The 27,296-nt window shown below is 45.4% G+C and overlaps 2 long non-coding RNA genes across 2 annotated transcripts; both read left to right on the top strand.

Annotated features, from left to right (window-relative positions):
• The first annotated feature begins 6,239 nt into the window (after nt 1-6,239).
• LOC139041730 (uncharacterized) lies at nt 6,240-13,772 on the top strand. Its single transcript, XR_011497489.1, has 3 exons — nt 6,240-6,680; nt 7,012-7,122; nt 8,437-13,772. It is a non-coding gene; the product is annotated as an uncharacterized lncRNA (long non-coding RNA).
• An 813-nt stretch (nt 13,773-14,585) lies between these two features.
• On the top strand, nt 14,586-26,460 carry LOC139041729 (uncharacterized). Its single transcript, XR_011497488.1, has 3 exons — nt 14,586-19,947; nt 22,232-22,851; nt 26,071-26,460. It is a non-coding gene; the product is annotated as an uncharacterized lncRNA (long non-coding RNA).
• Nucleotides 26,461-27,296: the final 836 nt, after the last annotated feature.

Here is a 27,296-nt window from a genome sequence, read left to right as displayed (position 1 = left end):
CTCTTGAGAAAGTGTTTTACCTCCCAGGTTTCCTCTCTTCTCCTTTCCTCTCTCCAATGTGATAACGAGGATCTGCATTTTTGAGGCCTCCTCCTGGTAGGGGAGACAGGGTATTAGATCTGGTGTCCCTGAAACTCCACCTGGTTTCTCTTTCTGATGTGGCTTGTCTGTGGACTCTGGTCCCATCTGGCTTCCTGGGCTGTTGTGTCCACACCTCCCATTCGAGTCCTTGGTTCCAGCCTTTTGTTGCTGGTCCCAAGGCCCTGGCATCCTTGAATGCCACTGGCTGATCTCTTGGGTCTGTGGCCCACAACCCCCCTGAGCCCAACTGCATCTCCTCTCCAGAGCACACGGGGACTTTTAGGTCCCTTAGAGGACACACGTGAGAGGCAGGGGCACAGCTTTAGGCTCATTCCCCCAGCCGTCATCCTCCATCATGATCCTATTTCGTTTCGGCCCTAGCCACAGCCGCATGAGCAGTGCCCTGGCACTCAAAAGCGGTAAGGTTTCTTTGATTTCAACCACCTCCCAGGCCTCCTCATCTCCCTGAGGACCTCAGGAGGGATGACAGGACACATTCATCTCTCTGCCCGCTTCCCTTCTCTCTCTCTTTCTCTCTCCTTTCTCTTCAAGGAGACCTGAAAAAGATACTTTATATCATATCCTTCTCTCTCCAGCCCTGGATAATGCTAAACTTGAATGTCACATTGCCCGGGTCTGGCTCTTAATGGAAACTTAAAAAACAGTCGAAAATCCTTGGCCTACAAATGAATGGCTTGCTGCAGATTTGAAAATCCATTTCTGAATGTCAGAGCACAATGTTGAATCGTTCTTCCTTTTTGTAAAGTAGCAAAAGTAAATATCCTGAAATAATGAAGGCCTCTGGCAGAGATAGGAGAGGTCCGTGCAGAGAGATGCAAAAAAGAAAAGAACATTAATATATTTCAACAATATTGTTCTCCATTTCATTATAGTCTTTTTTTTTTCTTTTGAAGCAAGATCATGGTCAGAAAAAAATTCAATCAATCTCGCTTATTCTTTTTTCCATTTCCTCCATCAATCACTTGAACTTTCTGTAAATTCAATTTTGAAACTGGGTGTAGCACTCACAATGCTAGCCTCTTTAAGGAAGAGGAAACCACTTCAAACAGGACCTTCGAGCTTCAGCCATGTGGATGCAGCAGCTCAAGAGAATCACAGGACACACGTTGTCTCTGTCGCTGCCATCCTCAGCTTTGCCCTTGGCTGCTTCTCTCATGGGGGCAACGTGGGTCAAGTCATCCTAGGCACCACCTCCAGACACAGCAATTTCTAGAGAAAGAAAAGGACTTTCTTGTCTGCACCTTCCTCTAAAGAGACAAGAATTTGTAGCAGACACTGGGGTGTGCCACCCAGATGTCCCCTTTCAGGATAGAGACCTCACCTTCCAGTGGCCAGGAGCACTGCCTGATGATGTCCCACTGCCGAGTCCCTCCCCAGGAATTGCACACCTCGGAAGGAGGCCACCTTGCTCAAGGGCTGTCGCTCCCTGGGATCTGAGCCCTGGGGCATCCCACAGCCAGTGACTTCTCCCAGCTCCCCAAGCGAGAGGTTGACATCTCTGTTGCAACAGCGTGGAGTTAACTTCCCACTCTGCCCAATCCTGTTTCCCTCGCCACTTCACAGATGTGTTCTTGGAAACACTCCCCGATAAATCCCTTATACACAAAACTCTACTTCAGAATCTTTCTCCCTTGGAACTCACCTCAAAAGAATTCATATGAGGAGTGGTCCTAAGAAGCTGATTTAAAATGGTATTTTGGACATAGACCACCTGCCAGCCAGCTGGCAGCGAGGACCCCATCACTGGTAGTAGGTCTTGACAATGTGTAGCAGCACAGTTGTTAACAATTTTCCCAGTGGCAAAGCAGCATGCAGATACCAGAGGAAGAGAATACAAGACAACACATGTTCTTCAGATCTACCCCACCTTCCTCCAGGCCACCTGACCAATAATGGGGCACAATGTTGTGGCTGGGGAAGTACTGGGCTGCAAAGGAGGAAACAGGCTGTGAGCTGCAGGAGCTGGGGATCTCGCCAGTGTGGACCGTCAGGAATGGAAGAGCAAATACGCAGGTGGATCCTGAGTGTGTTGGCTCAAGGAGGAGGCACACAAAGTTGGATAAAGGGAATTTATTGATAGAGAAATACTCTCCCCACATCCAGGGTCTAACGGCCCGGCAAAGGACACTGGTGTATGGTGCTGACCTTCTGTAGGAGGTCCCTTGGAAGCCTGGAAAAAGCGATTGCTCATGCTACAAGAAGTGGAAATGCCAGACCTGCCATGGCAGGAAGCAGAAGAAGGGATCAAGAGGCTGGCAGAAGTCACATACTACAGTGGATATGTGGCTGAGAATGTCACCAGCCAAGTGTGTGCCATGGCAAAGTCTGGAAAGAACTCCATTTTCAAAAGCAGTAAGAAATGCCCTGGTGAAAGGGCATCATCGAGGAGCTCAGAGATGGCCATCCTTGTCGTCTGGGGCCCAGGAGAGGAGATGCTGTTACAGAACCGAGCTCTCTCTGATAGCAATAGAAGTGACAGGATCCAGAAATAACTGAGACCAGGTGGAGGCGCCGAACTGCCAAAGTCAAAGTGGGTGCAATTACCATAATGAACAACAAGGTTGGAATGGCAGCCGGGGGACCTGACCTGCAGAGAACTGTGGAGATGATTCATAAAACACAGTGTTCCTGGGGACAAGACAGATGGGCAGCCGACGATGCATTGCCTCATTAAGCCAAAGAAATCAAGGATGAATAAGCACATGACTGAAGGCAGCTGACCAATAAGTCACAATTCCTTGTCTGGTTTCCAGATCTGAGCCAGACCGCAACCCTACATCCACTAACGGAAGGGCCCCACAACACCACAACAAATGTATGGAGTAATTGTTCTCCTAGTCCGGGGGTTGGCAAACTATGGCCTGGCGGCCAAATCCAGCCCACTGCCTGTTTTTGTAGATAACGCTAGAACACAGCCTCTCCCAACCATTTACGTGTCACCGACGTCCGCCTCCTGCTATGACGGCAGAGGTGAACAGTTGCCACGGAGATCACAGGGCCGGCAAAGCCAATAAGTACACTCCAGACCTTGACAGAAAAGCGGTGCTGACCCCTGCGCTAGTTCTTCCCAAAGTGACCTGCAGCAATTTACTCAGTTTACTCTACTCTGAGGAAAGAGAAGTCCTGGTCATTTTAAAGACTTGTGGACACGGGACCTGAGTTGACACCAATAACCTAAATCTGAAGCATGTTCATGACCCTCCCATCAGAGTGGGAGGATATGGTAAATAAAAGGACTCCTGACCCAAGTCAGTCTCATGGTGGGTCCACTGCATCTGCAGATCCCTTTGGGGGGCATTTCTCAGGCCTCTGAAGGTATAATTTTGAGATGGCTGGCTGGCACATCCTCATCTTAGGTCCTTGGCCTGTGGTATAAGGGCTACCATGTAGGGGAAGCCTAGGGGAAACCTCTGCGACGACTCACCCCCATGTTACCCTCACTGCTGCACGCGCACCTCCTCCTCGGCTCACGCCCATGACCGAATGGGAGATTCCTGTGATTCGCTGATGCAGGAGGAAGAACTTGGTTCATGAATAGGTTCACTCGGTATGTGAGTTCAAGCCAAAATTGGGCTACTGCTGCTCCACAGCCTCATCAGGGTGGCCCTGAAAGACACTGGTGGATGGTGGGTGGCAATTCTCCCAGGGGTCAGAGTTTTGAGTGGTTTCCTTGGAAATCAAACCTTGTGTGGAGAAAGAAGTAGCTCAACATAAAAATATACATGGACTCATGGCCGTTTTGTATGACCTGGCTTTTGATCAGGAGGCTCGAGGGAGGGTGAATAGATCACTGGGCACAAGGAGGTCTGGAGGACAGACAGATGGACAGATCTGTGGGCACGAGCACGAAGTATGAAAATCTCTGAATCCCGTGCTAACACCCAGCAGAGAGCACTCATCACATAAAAGGCATAAATGGCCAATTAGACAGAGGATTAGCCAGCTGACATCAGCCAGCCTCTGACATGGGCCACCCCCATGTTGGCACACTGAGTTCACAGAGGGAGTAGCCGTGGTGGCAAGAACGAGCTTGAGTATGAGCCTAATGGCAGTGACTTTCACTAACCAAGGCTGACCAGCTTCCATCGCTGCCCACACACCAACCTGATGCTTGAACACAGCGCATCCTTCAATAGACCAACCAGCCACATGGTGGCAAGTGATTGTATCAGATCCCTTCCACCCTAGAAGGGAAGAAATTTATCTTAACTGGAATTGATTTGTATTCTAGTTGAGGGTTTGACTCTCTTGCCTGTAAAGTCTCAGCCTTTGATGACTTACAGGAAATGACTTACAAGGAACCCACTTTACAGCAAAGGATGTTTGGTGGCAGTGGGCACATGCACATGAGATCCTCTGGTCTTTTCACTTACCATATCACCAATGACCTGATAGAACCATTAAAAAGTCTTGAGAAAGCCCAGCGGTGGTGCCAGCTTGAAGATGATTCTCTGCAGGGATGGGGCACCGTCCTCCAGATGCACGATCATTTTATGGTGCCGGGTCCCCAACAGGTGGAATATGTGTGTTGGAACCGAGAAGTGCTTGCCCTTACTCCAATGGCCTACTTGGGGAATAGTCTTGTTTCTCCTTCCAGCAACTTTAGGTTCTGTGGATCTAGAGATCTTATTCCCAGAAGGGATGCTTCCACCAGGGCTCATGGTAAGAGTCCCATTAAAATTAAGCTTTGCTTCTGCCTGGTCAGTTTGAGTTCTTCATGCCAAGAGAATAGGAGGCAAGAAGAGGAGTCAGCATCCTGGCAGGGTGATTGGCCCTGATTGGAGAGAGGATGCTGGTCTGCTTCACACAACAGGGGCAGGGAGTAAGAATGTGTGCAACTAGGCAATCCTTGGGTACCACTTGATACTCCCTTGTCTAACTTTAATGGTAAATAGACAAACGCTGCAACCATAGTCTGAGAAGGGCTTGGCAGGCAGAAGCACACCCTCAGGGAGGAGGGTCTGGGGTCACCACATGAGGTGTGACCCCTGGACCAGCAGAGGTGCTCGCCAAGAGTGGAGAATCTAGGGTGGATGATGGGGGAGGGAGATGACGAGTATCAGTTGTGGCCTGGAGACAAGAGGCTGGGGTTCTGCCACCTTCCACCAATTTTCTTTGCTTGTTTTCCCAGGAAGAAACCCAGCCAAAATCTCAGAGGCAGTGCTCCCGGATGGGGTGAGCTTACTACACAAAGCAAGTGAATCGGAGCAGAGCGAGGAGACACTGTGGAGGATCGTGGTATGGCACCCAGACATCCTCTTCAGGACTGAGATGCTCCTTCCCTGGCTGCTGGTGGTCCTGCTGCTGATGGCTCACAGCTGAGTCCCTCCCAGGAAAGGGGTCACACAGCCGGTGGTGCCTGCACCCCAGAGACAGCCCACATCAGAGTCTAGATGCAGGAGGAAAGTGCCCCAGTCCCTGACTTCTGTTTGGGATGGCCTCTAAAGGGCCATGTCAGTTACGTGGCGCCCTTTCGGTTGGCGGGGTCTTTGTGCAGACCACCCAGTCCTGCTTCCTGCACTCTCCTACAGTTGCTATTCCCGAGGAGACTCCTCAATAAACTGCCTGCATGTGAACCTCCAGCTCTGAGTTCTTTTCCAGGGAACCCCACTGAAGCCATAAATCCTGCCCGGTAATGTCCCCAAGGCAACATCTCCCCAGTCTCACTGGATAGACTTGAGTCATGTGCCGGGTGGACGGCGGCCGCCCTTCTGGATCATTTGCGGCGCTGCGCATGCCATCCTGGCACCTGCCTCCCAGAGGAGCAGAGCAGCTGCTCGAGAGGTTAGCATGTAATACCAGACCTGCATCAGCCAGACCCTACTTCACGCCCCACAACATTTGTGGGGGAATATTTAAATTTCTAAGTTCTATTGTCACCCTCTATAAAACTAAACCTCACACGTTTAGTGCTTTCCTTAAAAAAGGAAAAAACTAAATAAAAAATCACAGGCAAATTCAGGACTCTTGCTTCCTGCTCAATGAGAACTTGACTATTGTTTGAGGATTTCAAGATGACAAAGTGCAAGAAGTCCTCTCTGTGTTCCCGGGGACTCGAGTTCACAGGATGCAACAGGAGTTTTAGAAAATGAAAGGGAAGGATCTGTGTCCAAATACATTCAGCCATGCTGGTAACAGGCAGCAGTCGGCTCTTCTCCAGGGCCGTCTGAGAGCTCTCCTCACGTCTCAGCAGCAGCCTCCGGAGACGGGCCGTGACCTCAGGGCACCTCTCCCGGCGGTGGCTTCGTTTCCTTCTCATTTTGCAAGCGCTGCAGCATCAGCAAAGCCGCGTACGCAGCCCGCTGTGGGCAGCTCGGATCACCCTCAGCACAGCGCAGCCGGAATGTGACTGGGAGATCCCAGGGTTATGCAACCGCGCACGCGCACTTCCTGCCACAGAACGAGTTTGCGGCTCCTGGGGTTTGTTGCTCTTCCTTTCAGGAATCAGAGTGAAAAGATTTTTGTTAAATTGTGTGCCTAGTGGTGTTCTCTGCAAGGGCAAGGAGAAATGTGACTGTGTCACGCCAGGTGACGGGAACTTCTGTCACCTCTGAGGACCTCGCTCTCACATGTCGCTGGTACACGCTGCCCCGCCAGTTCACCAGAGCCTCTATTTTAAGTGTGTCTTGTGTTTGTTTCTCGGCAGCAGAGTCAACCAGGAATATTCACAGGAGTGCTTAGGGAAATCAACAACAGGATTCTTTAAAAATTCTTAAAGGTCTGCTGGTAATGTGTTTATTCAACATCGAGACCCAAAGGAGGAGAAAGGCATTCTTAACCGTGGACATAATTATACTTAAACGCAATAAAAACTGAGTTCTGTTCTTCATGGTTTTCGGGAGGGTTTGACTCTTTAGATTGCCCTCTGATGTTTTCTGTTCCTTTTTATGTCTTTGTCAACTTTTGCAGGTTTTAACTGCTTAGGTGGGCAAATGGATAGACGTGGAAGCAAGAGAGGCACCACGCAGCAGTGGGGTTTTAGGGTGACCATCCGGAAGGACAACAGAGCAGGCTTTCAAGGTAGGCGTGTGCGATCAAAATAAATCCAAAGTAATACGGAAACAGAATTACCCCGGAGGAAGAAAACATCCAGTTTCCTACTGAAGCTGCCCGTTGACCCCTTACCAGGTCATGGAAACAGCCCTAAGAACACACGGGCAACGCAATCGGTTCTGAACACCTCATGACCCGAGAGCGTGCTGCGCTGTAGAATGCACTGCGGGCCCTTCTCGGCCCTCAGTCCAGGACATTATTTCAAGAGAGGTGCCAACAGTCGCATTACTCTTCTCTCAAGGACTCTGGCTTGGAGGAAAAGCTCTAGGGTGTCACATGCTCCCAGGTCTCCGTCCTGCCAGGGGCCAGCGCTCCTCTAACCTGCCTCCAGGGGACACGTTGGGAGGGAAGCGAGTGAGCTGCTGCCTTCCTCGTGCTGGGGGTGTGCACAGTGGCTGGCACGTGCGCAGAGTCAGATAGTGAAGGTTTCACTGTGCTGTGGCCCGGGACAGCTAGGACTTACAAAAACAAAACACACCTGAAGTACAGAATGTCTCTCTCTGGGTCTTCACTCTCAGAAAGACACAATCTCGATGCAAATGACCAAGAGGCAAGGGCGAGATATTTTCCAGCAGACGGGCCTGGGCACCTGAAGATCTGTCTATAGAAAGAGCCAGTGCACACCTCATTCAGCCCTGCCTTTCCCAGGAAATTTCCAGTTACAGTGACCAAGCAGGGGACATGGGGCCCAGAGGACCAGGTACCGAGTGTCCCCAGGACAATCTCCCCAACTCCCCTCCCCCAAGAGCACCTACGGGCAGAGCGGAGTCATGTCTACGAACCATGCTCTGTAACCTGGGTCTCCAAAGGATCCCCTGAGTTCATGTAAAGATTGTTTCCTACATTTTTTTCCTGTACTACCTTTTACAAATTTAAAAGATGGCTCTGAAATCAAAATCCAGTCGATAGCTCCCACCGAATCCCGTCGTATCCTCGGATTTTACTGAGCAGGCAGATTGTTTCCAACAACGCATGCCTAGTTGGCCTTGAGTCCTGGGATAAGTTGTCAATGAGATGTCACCATATAGACAACGATACCCATCATCAGATAACTTTAGATGGTGCCCCTGGACCGTGCCACATGTGATAGACTGAATATTTGTGTCCCACCATCCATATGTTCAACCCCAACCCCAATGTGACTATATCCGGTGATGGGGCTTTTCCAGAAGTACTTAAGATTAAAGGAGGTATAAGGATGGGACCCTGAGGCAATAGGACTCATGTCCTCCTTAAGAAGAGACACTAGAGAGGTTTTTCTCTCTTCTATGCACACAAAAGGAGGTCATGTGAGCACACGGGGATGGTGGCCTATTACAATCCAAGAGGAAATGCCTCAGAATGAAACCAATCTTGAGGGCACCTTCATCTCGGACTTTCAGCCTCCAGAATTGTGAGGAATAAATGTCTTGCTGAATCTGTCCCGTCTGCAGTGCTGTGTTATGGCAGCCCCAGCTGACTGGGACAGTCCGTGAGCTCTCCACTTGGCACCTAGAGCACTAAGAATGAGTATAATCACTCTAACAGTAGATGGACCAGTGAGCGATCCCTCGCTGTGTGCCTGGCATTCTTGGTCCCCTTTAACTTGCATTCCTTTCTCCTTTTGCTGTGGTGTCTTTCCTCCCGTGTTCCCGATGAGTCCGGGCTGTAAGTGGTAGAGAATCTCTAGTGTCACTGTGAGGACAGCATGCTGTGTTCAGACAGGCTGACAAGGTGTCGCTTTTTCAAGGCCCACGGGCTGCAGTCTCAGTTTTATATATTTCGTTTCCTTTTGGATTCGTACAAATTTGACAGATTACCTTTCTGTTTCATGCCAGTATTTGGGGTGTGTGAAAATCCTTCGGGTGCAAGCTGATCACGTAAGTCTCCTGGGTTCAGGTGTCTAACCACACTGTGCTTGGAACAAGGCCGTCCCAGTGCTAAGTTGTGTGATGTGGCCGCACTGATGTGGAAGGAGGAATGGAAGGAGGAAAGTCCCATCTGGAGATCTCTGTCCCAGCAAAACCACTTCTCTCCTTACCCATCTCACTCATTTGAGTCTAGAAGATTCTGGGAGGTTCTGCCTTGAGTAGGTGATGCATTGCCTCCCTCACTACATGGTTCCATCCCAATGGGGAGCTGATGGGGAGCTACCACATGGGCCGCAGGAACAGTGCCCGGACAGAAGGAGGGTGCCAGGAGCTGGCTCAGAGGGGAGGAAAGGAGAGGCGGGAGCATCAGGGCCTTGGCCATCGGCTGGTAAAGCAAGATTCCGATTTGTATAATACCCTCCGTTGCACTTTTCAAATGGCCCTCACACAGGACTATACCCCTTCCTGCTTCAAAGCCACACTTTCTCCCTCCTCCTGCCTTCCCACTTGGGTTCCTTTCAGCAATTACACGCTGCTCAGGCCATTTATGTGGCTATTGGCCTGAGGCCCGGGGAGGGAGATAGTGCCTCCATGTTGGTCTCAGAGGGTTTTATTGATAAAGCTTGCCAAACCAACCTTTCTGATGGTCAACATACAGCGCCAAGACAGGAAAGTCGGTACACATGTCCTCACTCTGGCATCCTAAATTCTAGGCCTGGATTTTAGTTGAAACGAGAAAGCAGAGTCCATTGCGGTTTTTGCTGTGGGAACCGTATTTCTCCCGCCGTGGTCACAGGTGACACATTTTGCATTGTTGTGCAGCTGACCCACTGGGACTACTCATTACGGGTGGCACTGCTATCGCAGTCACGCCTTTCTGCATGAGATGTGAACCCACAGCCCATTAGGAGGCTGTCCTCCAGGGTAGACGCCGACTCTGCCAAAAATCCTTCCAGGTGTGGCCTTGGTCTCCAGAATGGAGTCAGTTTGCAGGAGGAGCCCTTAATCTTTGAGCACAAGCAGCTGATTTTCCCTTTCTTTTCTAAACACAGCATCACTGAGGCTGTGGTCACATGGAAGAACTGGTGCAGGGCAGCATCACCTCATTCAAGAAGCCAAATTCGATAGTTAAACCTACCAGCCTTCAGTGGTTCTAAAATAAGACTAGGGACATGTTCCATTCTAGAATCTGTGAATAATTTGCTTGTTAAGTTGGGCCAACAATTGAACTGGTAGCTGTTCGTCCCTTGATTGGCATCTAGGCAAGAATTAGAGAATTAGACATGCCTCAAACATTTGGTCTGGAAAATACACAAAATAATGGCTCCAAAATCCATCACTAGGGACAATGGGGATTTGTCAGCTGTAGTCTCAGGTACCAAATTAGTATCTTTGCTCCATCCCTAGGCCATCTACCATTCTTCCTTTTATCCCTATGCCCCCTCCCATTCCTCCTCCCTCCCTCCTTCCTTCCTTCCACCAGTATGTCTTATATGCCCGTATTATGCTGGGCCCCAGAGAAAGAAAGATGAAAGCCCACATTTTCTCTCCTTGCTGAGCTCCTTGTTCTATCAGGGAATCTCCATTTGATCCGTGAACTGTGATAACGGTGTGAAGGAAGTTTGCACAGAGAGCTGCAGGAACACAGATGAAGGTCGACCAGTGCAGGACTCCTGTGCTTCCCATTTGCTTCCTCCAGAGGGGCTGCAGCCTTGATTCTCAGAGGCTGAAAAGGAGTCAGATGGGCAAAAGGCCAGGTGGGGTCAGGGGGTTCCAAGTCTGTGGAATACTGTGTGTGAAGATGTGGACCAGAGCACGGCGTGTTTTAGGGCACATGGTGGTTCCTCATGATTCAGTTTGAGGTCCAGTTGATGTGGAGGAAAGGGGGGCTGCAGACACAGGCTGAAGCTTGAAGGGCCTCATTTCCTCCACTCAGAAGTCTGGAATTTGTTGCAATGGGAGTCACTTTAAGGACTTTAAAGAAGGGTGTGACCAGTTCTGCATTTAGAGACGTGTTCAGAGAAACTAAGCATGTCCAGGGAACCTGTCAGGAGGCCACCGTAGCAGCCCTGACAGGAGATGAAGGTGTCCACACCTAGGCGGTTCTGGTAGGAGATATTTCAGATGTGGACTCTGCTGACTGTTTTGACCAAACAGGCCAAGAGTGGCAGGAAGAGTCTGTGATCTTTGGGCATCTGTTGAGATCTCTGTCTAAGGAGCTGACGGGTTACACAGAATTGTTTTAAAGTCATTGACACAGCCCTCTTTTCACCAAATATCTTCCGCATTAGATCCCACATTAGATCATTAGTGGTGTCTGGAGTTCTAACACTGTTATTTCAGATCTGTGAGCACTTAAAATGAAAACATTTCTGAGAGTGGCCAATGCTTGTTGGTGCACACTGACGAGGGAGCCAGAGCCTTCTGGGAGGGGCGATGGCACCCCTGCACATGGATGGGTGCTGACTGCGGGGCTACTGCGTGCATGGCCTGGGTCTCATGCTCCTCGTCCCAGCGCTTCACAGGATGGGTGTCTGTGCCCAGGGGAAAAGCACAGATGGGAGAGACCTGGAGACACCATCTAGTCTCAACATACGAGAGAACCCAAGCCCAGAAGACAGTCCAACATCTGAAAACACAAGGTGGGCCGAATGGCATCAGTCAGGGAGCAGACTCTAAGTGGCAGATAAATGCCAAAAAAACTGCACCTGGGCATATTATTTTCAAATTATAGAAAATCAAAGATAAAGAAAAATCCTGAAAGAAGCCAGAAGGAAAAAAACACCTTACTTATAGAAGATCAAAGATAAACATCACATCTAACATCACTTCAGAAACTGTGCAAGTGAAAAGAGCGTGGAGTGAAATATTTAAAGCATTGAGGGAAAAAATTGCCAACCTAGAATTCTGTACCCTGTGAACTTATCCTTCAGAAATGAAGGAGAAACAGACTTTCTCAAACAAAGAAAAACTGAGGGAATTTGTTGCCAGTAGACCTGCTTTTCAAGAAATGTTTAAAAAATTCTTTAGAGAGAAGAAAAATAATATAGGTCAGAGACTTGGATCTATGTAAAAAAGGGGAGAGCATCAAAGAAGGAATAAGTTAAGGTAAAATAAAAACTTTCATTGTTCTTATTCTTAATTGATATAAGGCAATAGTTTGTTCAAAATAATAATGGCTACGATGTATTCAATTATGTATGCTTATGTATGTATCTTATGAGTGTGTATATGCTTATGTCTGCTTATATATGCTTGAAATGAATGACAGCAATGATACAAGTTATGAGAAGAAGGAATTAGGGCTATTTTCTTATTATAAGATACGCACACTATCCATGAAATTGTATACTGTTCTTTGAAAGTGGACTAAGATTAGTTGTAAACATATATTGCAAACTCTAGGACAACCATTTTAAAAAGGAAAAAAAGAAATATAACTAATTTCCTAAGAACAAAGAAAAAATGGAATCATATAAAAGGCTCAATTAAAACCACACAAGGCAGAAAAAGATCAGAAGACAAAAACAGGAACAAAGAACAAGGGTAACATATAGAAAATGGTAAAAAATATGGTAGCTATTAATCCAACTGTATCAATAATCAGTTTGAATGTCAATGTTATAAATGCAGTAATTAAAAGACAGAGTGGACCAAAAAACAAGACTCAACTATGTGTTGTCTACAAAAAACCCACTTTAAATATAAACACACATATAGCTTAAAAGTACAGAGATGAAGAAAGATATACTATGCTAACACAAGTCAAAAGAAAGTGTGAGTGACCATGTTAACATCATACAGAGGAGGCTTCAGAGTAAGGACTGTTATCAGAGATAGAAAGGGGCATTACCTAGTGAAGTCAATACTCCAAGAAGAATAACAATCTTTAACATTTATGCATCTATCAACAGAACATCATGTGAGGCAAAAACAGATAGACCTCCAAGGAGAAATAAATGAATCTACTATTATAGTTGGAGACTTCAACACCCCCTCTGAATAAGTGACAGATCCAGCAGGCAGAAAATCAGTAAGGACATAGTTTAATTCAACAACATCATTAAACAGCTGCATATAATGGACGTCTACAGACTACTTCATCCAAAAACAGCAGAATACACATTCTTCTCAAGCTCCCATGGGGCATTCACCAAAATAGACCAAAATCTGGGCCATAAAACACATTTTAGCAAATTTAAAAGAATAGAAATCATACAATGCATGCTCTCAGACCACAATGGCATTAAATTAAAAATCTATAACAGAAAAACAGCTGAAAAATGTGCAGAGATCAAAGAACAGACTTCTAAATAACACATGGATCAAAGAAGAAACCTCAACAGAAATCTAAAAATTTTTTTTTTTTTTAAAGATTTTATTTTTTCCTTTTTCTCCCCAAAGCCCCCCGGTACATAGTTGTATATTCTTCGCTGTGGCTCCCTCTAGTTGTGGCATGTGGGACACCGCCTCAGCGTGGCCCAACGAGCAGTGTCATGTCCGCGCCCAGGATACGAACCAACGAAACACTGGGCCGCCAGCAGCAGAGCGCGCGAACTCAACCGCTCGACCACGGGGCCAGCCCCTAAAAATATTTTTAACTAAATGAAAATGAAAATAAAACTTATCCAAACTCATGGTATGCACCAAAAGCAGTGCTTATAGGAAAATTTTATAGTGGTGAATGCAGATATTAGAAAAGAAGATTTAAAGCCAATGACCTAAGCTTCCAGTTTAGGAAACTAGGAAACGAAGAGCAAATTAAATCTAAAGCAAGCAGAAGAAAAGAAATAATAAAAATTAGAGCAGAAATCTAGGAAATTAAAAACAGGAAATCACTAGAGAAATCAACAAAACCAAAAGATGATTCTTTGAAAAGATCAGTAAAATTGATAAGCCTGCAGCCAGGCTAACAAAGAAAGAAAAGAGAGGAGACATAAATTGCTAGTCACTTGGACATCACTCAGATCCCATGGACATTTAAAAGCTAACTAAGGAATACTATGAACAACTCTACGGCTACAAATTTGATATGCTTGCTGAAATGGACCAATTCCTTGAAAGAAACAACCTGCCAAAACTCACACAAGAAGAAATAAACAATTTAAAGAGTCTTATCTATTAAAGACATTGAATCAGCAATTAATAATTTCTAAACAGAAAGCACCAAGCCCACATGGGCTCACTTGTGAGTTCTACCAAACATTTAAGGAAGAAATTATACCAATTCTCTACAATCTCTTCCAGAGGATGGGTGCATAAGAAATACTTCCTAACTTATTCTATGAGATCTGCATTACTCTAATACCAAAACCAGAAAAAGATAGTGCAAGAAGAGAAAACTACAGACCAATATCTCTCACATAGATGCAACAGTCTTCAACAAAATATTAGCAAATTGAATCCAACAATGTATAAAAAGAATTACACACCACACCAAGTGGGGTTTACCCCAGGTATGCAAGTCTGGCTCAACAGTTGAAAATCAATTAATGTAATCCATCACACCAATGGGCTAAAGAAGAAAAATCACATGATCATATCAATAGACACAGATAAAGTATTCAAACAAATCCAATATCCATTCACAATAAAAACTCTCAACAAATTAAGAATAGAGAGAAACTGCCTCAGCTTGATAAACATCTACATAGCACCTACAACTAACATCATACTTAATGGTGAGAAACGTTAGGTCTTCTCACTAAGATCAGGAACAAGGCAAGGATGCCCCCTCCCTCCATTCATTTTCAATACTATACTGGAAGTCATAGCTAATGCAGAAGACAAGAAAAGTAAACAAAAGCCATAGAGATTTGGAAGGAAAAAATAAAACTGTCTTTGTTCACTGATGACATAATTGTCTACTTAGAAAATTTGGAAGAATTGGTGAAAAAACTTCTGGAACTAATAAGTGATTATTGTAAGGTTTCAAAATACAATGTTAAAATACAAAAGTCAATTCCTTTCCTATACTCCAGCAATGAGCAACTTGAATTTTAAATTAGAAACACATTATCATTTACATTAACACGATCAAAAATAAAATACTTAAGTATAAATCTAACAAAAATGTGTACAAGATCTATATGAAGAAAACTACAAAACTCTAATAAAAGAAATCAAAGAAGAAGTAAATAAATGCAGAGATGTCCCATGCTCATGGATAGGAAGACTCAATATTTTCAAGATGTCAGTTCTTCCCAAATTGATCTATAAGTTCAACCCAATTCCAATAAAAATGCCAGCAAGTTATTTTGCGAATATCTAAAGTTTATGTGGTGAACTAAAGACCCAGAATAGCCAACTTAATATTGAAAAATAAGAGCAAAGTTGGAGGGCTCACTGTACCCAACTTCAAGACTTACTGCTAAGTTACAGTAAGCAAGACATGCATATTGGTGACAGAAAAGAGAAATGAAACAAGGGGACAGAATGGAGAGCCCAGAACTGGACTTACATAAATATAGTCAACTGATCTTTGACAAAGGAGCAAAGGCAATACAATGATGGAAAGGTAGTCTTTTCCACAGATGGTGCTGGAACAACTGGACATCCACATGCAAAAAAATGAACCTGGATGCAACCTTAGTGCCCTCACAAAATTTAATGTAAAATGAACCATAGACCTAAATGCAAAATATAAAACTATAAAACTCCTACAAGATAACATACGAGAAAATCCAGATGACCTTAGGTATGGTGATTACTTTTTTGATACAGCATCAAAGGCATGATCCATGAAAGAAATCACTGATAAGCTGGACTTCATTAAAATTAAAATTTCTGTTCTGCAAAAGACACTGCCAAGAGAATGAGAAGACAAGCCACAAACTGGGAGGAAATATTTGCCAAAGACACATCTGGTAAAGGACTGTTGTTTAAAATACACCAAGAACTCTTAAAACTCCATCATAATAAAACAAATAGCCCAATTCAAAAATGAGCAAAAGACCCGAACAGATACCTCACCAAAGAAGATATATGGAGAGCAAATAAGCCTATGGAAAAATATTCAGCAGCTTATGCATTAGAGAATTGTAAATTAAAACAAGAATGAGATACCACTACACACCTATTATAATGTCCAAAATCTAAAACGCTGACAACACCAAGTGCTGACAAGGAGTCAGAGCAACAGAAATGCTTGTTCCTCATTGGTGGGAGTAAAATATGGCACAGCCACTTTGGAAGATGGTTTGACAATTTCTTAAAAAACTAAATACACTCTTATCATATGCTCCAGTAACCACACTCCTTGATATTTACCTAAATGAGTTCAAAATTTATGCCTACACAAAAGCCTGAAACAACGTTTCGTAACTCTTATTCATAATTGCCAAAACTTGGAAGCAACCCAGATGTCCTTCTGTAGTTGTTATAGACTGAGTTGTGTCCCCCCCAAAATTCATGTGTTGGAACTTTAACCTCCAATTTGATGGTATATGGAGATTGGGCCTTTAAGGAGGTGATTAAGGTTAAATGAGATCATAAGGGTGGAGCCCTGATCCAATAGGACTGGTGTCCTTGTAAGAAGAAGAAGAGACACCAGAGATCTCTCTTTCTAGTGCACACAGAAGAAAGACGGTGTCCAGAAATGGGACGCAGCAAAAAGGCAGCCATCTACAAGCCAAGAGGAGACATCTTACCAGAAACTACACCTCCTGGCACCTTAATCTTGGACTTCAAGCTTCTAGAACTGTGAGAAAATAAATTTCTGTTGTTTAAGTCACTAGGTTTATGATATTTTGTTGTGGCAGCACTAGGTTTCTAAGACAGTAGGTGAATGGATAAACACCGACAATGGAATATTATTTAGTGCTAAAAAGAAATGAGCTGTTAATAACCAACTATCACAGAAATTAAGAAAACAATCCCATTTACAACTGCACCAAAAAGAATATAATAGTGAGGAATAAGTTGAACCAAGGAGTTGAAAGATCTATACACTGAAAACTATAAGACATTGATGAAAGACGTTGAAGAAGACAGATAAATGGAAACATATTCTGTGCTTATGGATTGGAAGGATCAATACTGGTAAAATGTTCATACTATCCAATGTGACCTATAGATTCAATGCAATTCATACGAAAATTCCAATGGTATCTTCACAGAGATGGAAAAAACAATCCTAAAATTCATAGGAACCACAGAAGACCCCAAATAATCAAAGCAATCTTGAGAAAGAAGAGCAGAGATGGAGGTATCACACTTTCTGATTTCAAAATATATTACAAAGCTGTAGTAATCAAAACGGTATGGTATAGGCATAAAAACAAACACAAGGATCAATGAAACAAAATATAGAGCCCCAAAATAAACCCACACATATATGGTCAATTAATTTTTGACACAAAAGCCAAGAATATATAATGGAGAAAGGATAGTCTCTTCAATAAATGATGTTGGGAAAACTGGACATCCACATGCAAAGAATGAAACTGGACCCTTATCTTACACCATACACAAAAATCAACTTGAAATGAATTAAAAGCTTGAATATAAGACTTGAAACCACAAAACTACTGGAAGAAAACATAGGAGGTAAGCTCCTAGTCATTGATCTTGGAGATGATTTTTTGGATTTGACACCAAAAGCAAAGGCAACAAAAGAAAAATCAACAAGTGGGACTACACCAACTAAAATGCTTCTGCTCAGCAAAGGAAATCATCAACAACATGAAAAAGTCTCATAACCCAATTAATAAATGGGCGAAGGACCTGAATAGACATTTTCCAAAGAAGACAGGCCACAGGTACCTGCAAAGGTCCTCAACATCACCAGTCATCAGGGAGATACAAATTAAAACCACAGTGAAATACCACCTCAGGCCCACTAGAATGGTTATTATCAAAAAGACAAAAGATAACAAATGTTGGAGACGATGTGGAGAGAAGGGAACCCTCATACACTGCTGGTGAGGATGTAAACTGGTGCAGCCACCATGGAAAAAGAGTATGGAGGTTCCTTAAGAAATTATAAATACAACTACCATACGATCCAGCTATCACACTGCTGGGTACGTATCCAAAGGAAATGAAACCATTATCTCAGAGATATCTGTACTCCTACATTCAGTGCAGTATTGTTCACAATAACCAAGCTCTGACAATAAATAACCAATTTAGTATTGGTTGCTGACTGTATCAACAAAATGAGATTATTTATATATACAATGGAATATTATTCAGCTTTTTAAAAAAAGGAAACCTTTTCATTTGTGACAACATGGATAAACCATGAGAACATCATGCTAAGTGAAATAAGCCAGACAAAGAAAAATAGTACATGGCATCACTTATATGTGGAATCTAAAAAAAAGAAAAAAGAATGTTTAACTCATGGAAACGGAGAGTCGAAAAGTGTTGCCAGGGCTTGGGGGTAGGGAAAATACAGAGAGGTTGGTGAAGAGGTACGAGCTTTCAGTTGTAAGATGAGTAGTCTGAGGATCTAAGGGACAGAACAGTGCCTGGTTGACAGCGCTGTATCCTATTACTGAAATCCGTAGAAGGCTAGAACTAAATGTTCTCAATAACAACAAACGAGGGTAAACATGGGAGGTGGTGGACGTGTTAATTAACTCAATGGGGGGAATCCTTTTACAATGTATATGAAATCATCACATTGTACTCTTAAATATCTTACAATTGTATTAATTAGTTATACATTAATAAAACCATTTAAAAGTCTAAAAAATATAGAAATGAGCTATCAAGCCATCAAAAAACGTGGAGGAAACTTAAATGCGTATTACTAAGTGAAAGAGCCAATCTGAAAAGGCGACATACTGTGTGATTCTACCTATGTGATACTCTGGAAAAGTCCAAACTCTGGAGACAGTAAAAAGATCAGTGGTTGTGTGGGATTATAGGGAGGGACGGATGATCATGCAGAGTGCAGAGGATTTTTGGGGCAGTGATTCTGTGTGATTCTAAAAAGGTGGATGATGTCATTACACATTTGTCCAAACCCATTGAAGGTACAACGCTTAGTGAACCCTAATGTACGCTGCACACTTTGGGGGATAATGGTGTATCAATGTAGGAAGGTATTTCCAATAACCCTTTCACAAACACTGATAATCAGACATAAGTCCAACCTGCAAATGAAAAAAAGAATGTTTGGGGTTTTTTTTTTGCTGCATATCAAATGACCACAAACCTTGCAGCTTAAAACAACGTATATTCATTATCTCAGTTTCTGTGAGTTAGGAATGCGTGCTGGATCATCTGTTCAGGGTCTCCCAATGCTGCTCTCAAGGTGTCTATGTTCCTTTCCAGGGTCCCCTTTCGTGCTCATGTGGCTGTGGGCTGAATTCAGCTCCTCTTGGTTGTAGGACTGGTCCCTGTTCTCTTGCTGGCTGTTGTCTGGGAGTCCTACAGGATGTCCTCAGGCCCTTGCCATGTGGTCCCTTCCATCGGTTCTCTCACAGACTATCTCTTCCTTTAGGATGAGCCCAGTCCTTTTCAGGCTCACCTGTTCAGTCAGGTCCACCTGGAGGATCTTCATTTTGATCAACTGGAGGTCAACTGCTTAGTAATCTAAGTATGGTGTTGCCCCATCATACTCACAGGCTCTGCCTTCACTTACAGAGAGGGGATTAATCACAGAGCATGTATGAGGGGGTGGGAATCTTTGGGGGCATTTAAGAATTCTGCCTGTCACAGTGTATGTTTCTCATAACCTTACAAGACAAGAAATTCACCACAGCCAAATGAAGGAGGCCAGAGAGTCTAGTAGTTGAAAGCCCTGCTCCTGGAGCCAGCCAGCCTCAGCAGGTCCTGCTGAGCCCCCAGAGAAAGGTACTCAACCTGCCTGGTTTCCCCACCTGCACCATGTGGATATTGAGGACTCGGAATTCACGGGGCTGTGGAGAAGACTTATGGAGTTCAGCCATGCCGAGTGTTCGGTTGGGTGGTTGGCTCACGTTGAGTCAAGGTGAGTGAGCATCTCTCAGGAGTGTCGTTGCTGCAGGGCCCTGGCAGCATGTGTGGGAAGGTGATCTTACGCATACAAATCCCACCAGCTGTTGTCAAAACTGAGTAGGGAAGGGCGCCAAAGACCTTAGCGAGCTGGGGATGGGAATTCCGCAGGCTAAGAACAAGCCTGCAGGAGGGCCCAAGGGGGTGGGCTGTAGCAAGTATCCGGGGATCCAGCAGGCCCTTGGCTACAGCCAGATCCTCAACCAAACTTACGGATGGTGCTGGGTGGAGCATTGGTCATGAGATGGGGGCCAGTATGGCAGAGCGGACACACCCATGTGAGGCTGCTAATGTCCCCACTGCCTGCTTGCACTTTTAAAATGAACACCTAGTGCCCCTCCTGAGGAGGAGGTACTGAAAACTTGGCTACAGATTTCCTCTGCTCTAGTCCTGCTTCTTAATACCAGTCCCTCTTGGGGCCTGATATGAATTACTTGAACTGCCTGCTTTCTGGGAAACGAGCTACATAAACCCGACTCCGTGTCCAGCCCCATGCAAGTTGAGTTACTTAAAAGCTTTGCTCTAAGTCCATCAAAACAGGGCCTGCCTGGGAGGGCGCTCATTAGCAAATGCTGGCACAGCACCTTCTGGTGTTAATTATTGTTATTGGGAGGTGTCCATTAAGGACGTTGAGAATCATTTTGCAAGAGGCAGTGTTTATTAAAATGCAAATTGTCCCCTGCCACCCTCTCCTCTCCAAGCTTTGGAAATCAAAGAGAACGATGGAGTGCATGTTTATTTTAAGATGACTTTTCCCACCAACCTGGTCCTCAGTTTGCAGGGGAAGTCTCAGAGTGCTGTCTGCCTGTGACAGGGGAAACTGTTTCATTTTGATGTACCTTTTGGAAAAGAGATATCAGCAAGTATGGCGCTCGGAGCAGTTATGGCCAGAATAGGGAACACGTATCTCTGATGTGTACTGGCGAGCCTAAACCAGCGCTGGACCACACTCCGCCACCAGCCGCACGTGGCTATTGAGGACTTGAAACGTGGCTGGTCCAGAGTGGATGTGCTGTATGTGCAAAATACACACCAAGTTTCAAAGACTTGGTATGGAAAAAAGAATGAAATATAGCTCATTAATGCTTTTCTTGGTACATGTTGAAATGATAATATTTTGGCTATATTGGGTGAAATCATTTTTATTATAAAAATTAATTCCAGTTTTGTTTTTTTTTTACCTGTTAAAAGTGAGTTCTAGACAAGCTAGAATTAGAGATGTGTCTCGTGAACTCTTTCTGTTGATCAGGGTTGTTCCAGATGGAACAAGGGCCCTGGTTCCAGCTTTTGCCTTCTTGTTCAGAATAACCTTCTTCCTGGGCACTGGGTTCCCCACGCAGCTGCCTGCAACCCTGCCAGCCTGGGGCCAGAAGGCTCTGGCTTGCACGGTGCTGGGTGCTGGCGTCGCCTGCTCAAAGCCCTTGCATAATGCCCCTTGTTGAGATGGTATCTGCTTGCCTGAGGTGGCTTCCCACCTCCCAGCCACCTCCATGCCCTGGCTTCCCGCCTGTGGTTCCCCGAACCACCCCTTGTGCTTCCAGAATGGCTGTTTCTGCCACCCCTTGTCCCTCCCCAAGACCATGTGCCCTCTCACCCTGCCCCCCATAGCTTTCCCCAGCACCCCTGCGCATGGATGCACTCAGGCTGCCCTCCTTGCCTTCTCGGTGTCTTGCATGTATGTTTTTTACGACCCATTGACACTGTGTGGACACAGTCTGTTCAATGCCTGTCTCCTCATTAGACTGAGTGCTCCTCGGAGGAAGGACGCCACATCTTTCTATCTGTGTCTCCATGGCAGGTAGTAAATATTTGTTAAATGGACGCAGAATGAAAGACCCAGAGGATAAACAGCACTGGTGGCTAGCATTGCGTGTCTGCACAGCGCTGCAGCAACAGCTGAGGTGCTGCAGGCTTTGTTTTTATTTTTGCGTTTAATCACTATATATATTTTTTAATAATAATGGAAACCACTGTGGGGAGGGAACCCAGGGGCGCTCTGGGGTGAGGAGGAGTCGAAGGTGCACTCTCTTCCCTCTCTGGGCGTCCAGCCTCCCCTTGGGTCACCCACACCTCGGCCATGGGTGGAAATCTTGGTGTTATGGTGGGTTGAGCACTGAGGATTGCCAGAAAGTGTCAATTAGCCAGCTGCTGGGACAATGATCCTGATGATATAAAGCTCAGAGGGCGATTGGCTGTTTGCCTGTTTCCATCGAGATAAAAATCTCCTTTCTGCCATGCAGGTCAGCATTTGTGTGGTTGACTTGCACGTCTGTTTGGGGTTCTCGAGGCCATGTTGCTTCATACAACCAGCCTTGGCCTCCTCCAGCCTCCCCACCTGAGGACGTGTCTGCTCCTGGAGGCTCCTGGAAGTGGCTTTGGCCCAATTTGCTCTCCTCCTGCTGGACCACTGGCCAGGCTCCTGAGCAGGTCCCTGCCGATTCAGAAAGAACATCACCTTCCAGGGATGTCCCGCTTCAAGTATACTCACTATGCACAAGGCCACCTGAGCAACGTGATTGATCAGGACCCAGTCTCTCCCCGAGAGGGGAGCCTCCTGGGGATTTACTCGGAGTCCCTCCAGGAGTCAGCTGACATTAGTTCTCAATTAAAAATAATCTTTGCTTTATGGTGGGATTGACTCTTAGCTTTTCAGGAATACACCTTTTGAGAAATGAAGATCCAGCTTGTCTTCTATCAGAAGAGCAAAAAAAATTTTACTGATCCGAAACATAAAAACCAAACCTAACTTATGGGAAGAAATCCACCATCTCATTTATCCAACAAATTGCAACGGGGCTCCATCGAAAGCTGCAGAGTAAGAAAGTGAGGAAGAATGCACCAGCCCTGGGAAGCATCCCAGGTAAGCACCTGGGCCCCACAGCAGGTTGTATCCTGGTTTTGGATGGCCTAGCTCCTTCCCCGCCACGTTGGCCTGCAGGGCCTCACCATGCACTGTAATGCCATTGTCTGTCCTGGAGGCCCTCCCCTGGGACCAAGGGGAGGGTGCTTGCTGCTCACTTAGACCCGGTTTGAAACTGCAAGCCATGCCTCATTTTCCTCTGAGGGATACAGGTTGTTGTCAGGGTATGCCTTAGGCCATTTGCCGGGTGTGTCCATGTTGCCAGGCCAGCCGGCCCTCCATGGCCCTAAGTACAGCTGCCGACATTCTCCTGCAGCTCCCTAGGCAGACGGCAGATCTCCACCTCGACTTCTTTGGATGAGGTGCTGTCGCGGGAGCGAGGACTCAGCTGTCTGGAGTCAGCAATACTCCTCTGCCTTCTGGCCTGCTCCAGGGAGGCTGGCGCTGGAGCAAAGGTGCCACCGTAAGCCCTGGAGCTTCTCCCACACCTGCTACTTCCTGTCTGAGTCTGTATGACTCCAGTTTTCTTGTATTTGTTTTCTTTGTGCTCCTTTAAAAATTCAAATACTGACTTTGTATTGACTGAACACTGACTGTGCAGTCGGAGACTCAGAGCACAGAGGGGCTGGGCCAAGAGCTGGTGAACGGACCCTGGATTGACCTTGGCCCTCAGGTCACTGCATCACATGGCCCCTCCAGGCACCAGTGTAATCATGTGTAAAATGAGCACGTGGGCCTGCATAATCTGTGAGGTCCGGCCCCTCCAACAGTCTATGCAACCCATGAACAAATGAAATCACTGAGGGGAATATTGTCCACACATGGGAAGACCATTCACCCTCCAAGGTGGATGAAATTGGATCGAGAAAATCCCTGTCCTGTCCCATCTCATTAGGCAACAGCTGCCATGTCGTATCTTGGGTTAGATCTTACAATTTGAAATATTATATCCTTGCAAAAGCACAGCTACGTCTGTAGTGTTTGATTAAATGGAAACTGCATTTTAAACAGGAAGACATTTTTCAGACTTGTGTCTTCGTGACATCAAAGTTCCCCGTTGAACAGTGTACGGTCCAGGCAGGTGACCTGCTGTTTTATCTTGGTAAATGGAAACATCATGCTAAGTTTTCCTCCCGTGAACTGGCTCAACTCATTGTTGTCAGCAGGCAAGGGTTCCGAGCGTGGGGTTCACCTCCCAGCTAAGTGCTGGCTTCGCTGTGTTTTCATTTCAGGACGGGCGAGGTGGATACGCTGGTATGTCTGTGTTTACCACTGAAGTTAAAGATTTGGTGGGAGTTAAATATATCATGTCGAAAATGTAATTATTAATATTACCATGACTAATAAAATCACAACTGACAATATTCACAACACATAATATTTTCACATGCCCTTTCTCACTGGATCACCCTGAAAACTGGACAAGGGGCCATGTTTTTATTTATTGATGAGGATCCTAATTCGCAGAGAAGTGAAGTGATTTGCTCTAGGTCACATATGCTCAAGGTCACAAGGCTTTCAGACCCATGACCCAGGTTTTCAGACTTTCAAGTCCCTGCTCATTCCGTCATATTGTGTGCCTTTAAAATACACATCTGTAACAGTTTTAAGGGGCAAGTCAAACAAGTAGATTGAAATAAAGAATGAAATTGTCTAAATATTTGAAGCTAAAGATTTTATAATACAGCTATTGAAACAGTGCTTTAAACTATTCTCTGAATAAAGATGGTTAGTGTTGTTCTGCAGTCTGTGTTAGTCCTAGGCTTTGCTTCCATGGATTACTGAAGGCCAGCTGTGGCCATTTATTCATTTAGGAGCCACCTTTACATTCTAAACAAATTCCTTCTGAGGCCCATGACACTTATTTGACATACTCTTAATTAATCATAAAGATCAAAGTTTCTGTGACTCACCTTCCAGAACTGGACATTACGAAGAATAGCCTTCACATGTCATTTCTTTTCAGAAAAATCCTTATCATTTGCTTTAAAATTCAATCAAACTTCCTCCCATCCCACGTACTTGCCCAGTTTTAATATAGGTTGACTTTCATCGAAAAGGTTTAACTTTGTTTCTGCGATACAGAATAGCACCTGTTGGTGAGGACTCAGTGAATCCCACGGATCCGGTTGAAATACAGAGCGACACCCCTTCCCAAGTGCAGCTGTGTTTCTCCCTCACAGTGCCGCAAGCCTATAAGGAGGCTGTTGCCCTCGCCTCACTGAACCTGATGATCCCGGGAGACCTCTCACCCACGGCCTCCACGTCAGTGTCCCAAGATGGGCTTTGTGAAGGGCTGAAGGTCAAGGCGGGAGGCTCTTACCAGCTTAGGCCCCTTTTGTCAATAGCTGGAATACCAGAATGAAGCGGAATGGGCAGGTGATGGGGGCACGGCAGCCCCTGTGGGCTGGCAGCATTTGTGAAGAGCCAATCAACTGTGAACCTTCCAGCAATCCTGTCCTAGTATGCTCTCCTGCCCCAGGATCCTCCCCTGCCCCAGGATGCTCCCCTGCCCCAGGATGCTCCCTTGCCCCAGGATGCTCCCCTGTCCCAGGATCCTCCCCTGCCCCAGGATGCTCCCTTGCCCCAGGATGCTCCCCTGCCCCAGGATGCTCCCTTGCCCCAGGATGCTCCCCTGCCCCAGGATGCTCCCCTGCCCCAGGATGCTCCCCTGCCCCAGGATGCTCCCTTGCCCCAGGATGCTCCCCTGCCCCAGGATGTTCTCCTGCCCCAGGATCCTCCCTACCCCAGGATGCTCCCCTGTCCAAGGATGCTCCCCTCTTCCAGGATGCTCCCCTGCCTCAGGATGTTCCCTACCCCAGGATGCTCCCCTGCCCCAGGGTCCTCCCCTGTGCTACCTGCAGGAGAGACAGTGGAGGGAGCAGGGAGCTTTCTACTGAGAGTCTAGATTCCAGACCATTTGAAGAAGTAAAGTCAGCATCATCAATAATAAATTGTATATTTGCATAGCACCCAGTAAACTACATTAAAAGAGATGTAGTAGAATTTAGACTTTCATTTGTTGGAGTCTTCTCTCTTTTCTTTCTTGGTAAGAATAGCTAAAGGTTTTGTATTTTGTTTATTTTTTCAAAAAAACAGCTCTTAGTTTTTTGATCCTTTCTAGCATCTTTTTAGTTTCTATTGCATTTATTTCTGCTCTGATCTTTTTAATTTCCTTCCTTCTACTAACTTTGGCTTACTTTGTTCATCTTTTCCTAGTTCCTTGAGATGTAAAGGGAACCTGGTGCACTGTTGGTGGGAATGTAAATTGGTGCAGCCACTACGGAAAACAGTATAGAGGATCCTCAAAAAGTTGAAAGTGGGTGATCCAGCCATCCCACATTTGGGTGTTTACCCAAGGAAAATGAAAAGAGGATCTCGAAGACATATCTGCACTCCCATGTTCATTACAGCATCATTCCCAATAGCCAAGACATGGAAACAACCTAAGTGCCCATGGATGGATGGATGGATAAAGAAGATTGGTGCATATATATATATATTTATAAAATGGGATATTATTCTTCCATGAGAAAGATGGAAATCCTGCCATTTGTGACAACATGGATGGAACTTGAGGGTATTATGCTAAGCGAAATAAACCAGACAAGGAAAGACAAATATTGCATGGTATCACTTACATGTGGAATCTTAAAAACAAGTCAAATTTATAGAAACAGAGAGCAGAGAAGCGGTTGCCAGCAGCTGGGGGTGGGGAAATGGGGAGAGGTTGGTAAAAGGGTACAAACTTTCATCTATAAGATGAATACGGTCTGAGGATCTGATGTACAAAATGGTGGCAATAGTTGCTAGTACTGTAGTGTATAATTGAAATTTGCTAAGAGAGTGGAACTTAAATATTCTCACCAAAAGAAAAAAATATATATATACACACATATCTAAAAATGTGAGGCGATGCGTGTGAGAATTAACTGGATGAAAGGCGTTCTTTCACCTGCACATGTGTATTGTCATCATGACGTACACTTTAAACATCGTACAATCATATTGTCAGTTATATCTCAAGAAAGCTAACTAAGTTAAACTAATATTCATGTACAGTTTGAGTAAAAGAAACAAAAAAATGCAACAACATCAAAAACAACAGGAAGAAAACTAAATATATCTACTCCAAAAACACAAGATCGGCTGGCCTCAGTTCTAACTTTAGACGATCGGGACTTAGGGGGGAGCTGGAAGGCAACACTCGGCTTGGACAAGAAGGAACCTGGACCAGAAGTGACCACTACTAGAGAACACACACACGTGCACACAGATGCCCATTCACACACTCATATGGTCGTGCACAGAGATATACAAATTCACACACAGGACACACGCAGGTATTCACAGGCACACACGTGTACACATGCACATGCATGCGTAGGCTCATGCAGAGTCACACACAGCCCACACACACCCAATTCATTTCTTTAATCTAAGTC

This window comes from Equus asinus, chromosome 23 (genome assembly GCF_041296235.1).
Source record: "Equus asinus isolate D_3611 breed Donkey chromosome 23, EquAss-T2T_v2, whole genome shotgun sequence".
NCBI classification, from domain to species: domain Eukaryota; kingdom Metazoa; phylum Chordata; class Mammalia; order Perissodactyla; family Equidae; genus Equus; species Equus asinus.
Note: the sequence above shows the minus strand (reverse complement) of the source record. Positions and strands in the feature narration are given on the sequence as shown.